The sequence below is a fragment of the Benincasa hispida genome, chromosome 11 (assembly GCF_027475165.1).
Source record: "Benincasa hispida cultivar pf3 chromosome 11, pf3_genome.v1.1, whole genome shotgun sequence".
NCBI classification, from domain to species: Eukaryota; Viridiplantae; Streptophyta; class Magnoliopsida; order Cucurbitales; family Cucurbitaceae; genus Benincasa; species Benincasa hispida.
Window position 1 is genome coordinate 15804735 of NC_143488.1, and position 975 is coordinate 15805709.

The 975-nt window shown below is 37.8% G+C and overlaps 1 pseudogene; it reads right to left on the reverse strand.

Moving 5' to 3' along the window:
• Nucleotides 1–326: 326 nt before the first annotated feature.
• On the reverse strand, nucleotides 327–767 carry LOC150032428 (septum site-determining protein minD homolog, chloroplastic pseudogene; annotated as a pseudogene).
• Between the last annotated feature and the right edge of the window lie 208 nt (nucleotides 768–975).

Sequence of the window (975 nt, forward strand, 5' to 3'; positions counted from 1 at the left end):
CAATGCGGTCTATGTTGTCAGTCAATTCATGTTGTCTCCTTGAATCATTCATTTCACCACTTTGCTTTGTATTCTGCATTACATTTGTTGAACCTAGTGTCCTAAATCTCATATTTCTTGTAGTTTGTATTTTGAAAGAATAAATTATTTATTTAATAAAATAAGAGGTATTTTATTTGTCATTCAGACTGCATTAATTTAATTCAATAAACTAAGATCCAAAGTTATGTGATATTACTTATCCAATACCAAGTGGTTCATGTTCAAGTTATAACCTAAAAGGTCTACAGTAAATGGATAAGGTTGGGTGCCTTATTTATCCCTCACTAAAGCTTAGAAATACAAAGAAATTCAAAGTTTGACCATCGTTTATCCCTCACTAAAGCTTGGTCCAACCGGCAATCCCCATTAAGAACCTCAACAACCGTGTAATTAACACGATTCTCAAGCCCTAAAAGAAGGTCGAGATTCCAGAGACCAACGTCGGCATCAATGGCTACCATAGAAAAGCCAAGGTGGGCCAAGGAAATGCTGACATTAGCAGTGGTCGTGGTCTTGCCAACGCCGCCTTTGCCGGAGGTGATGACAACGACGCGGGGAGTGTCACCGGCGAGCTCGGGCTTCCGATTCCATTGAAGGATGGATTTAACGGGGGTGAAAGAGGGAGATTTGGAAAAGGATTTAGGGTTAGGGATTGAGGAAATTAAGGTTTTGGAATGGAAGGAATTGAAGAAGAACGGATTGGGAAGAAGTTGAAGGCTTCGCATTGCCTTCAAATGTAAGAATTAGGGCAAAACAACAATGAGAAATTTGATTAGTTTGAGAGAAATGAGAAATGGATATTTTGAAGGGGAAAATAGAAAATAGAAAATAGAAAATTAAATAAAATAAATTTTAATTTAGGAGGAAAAAAAACACGCCAGGTAGGGATCGAACGTACGACTTTCTGATTAGGAAACAGACACTCTATACACT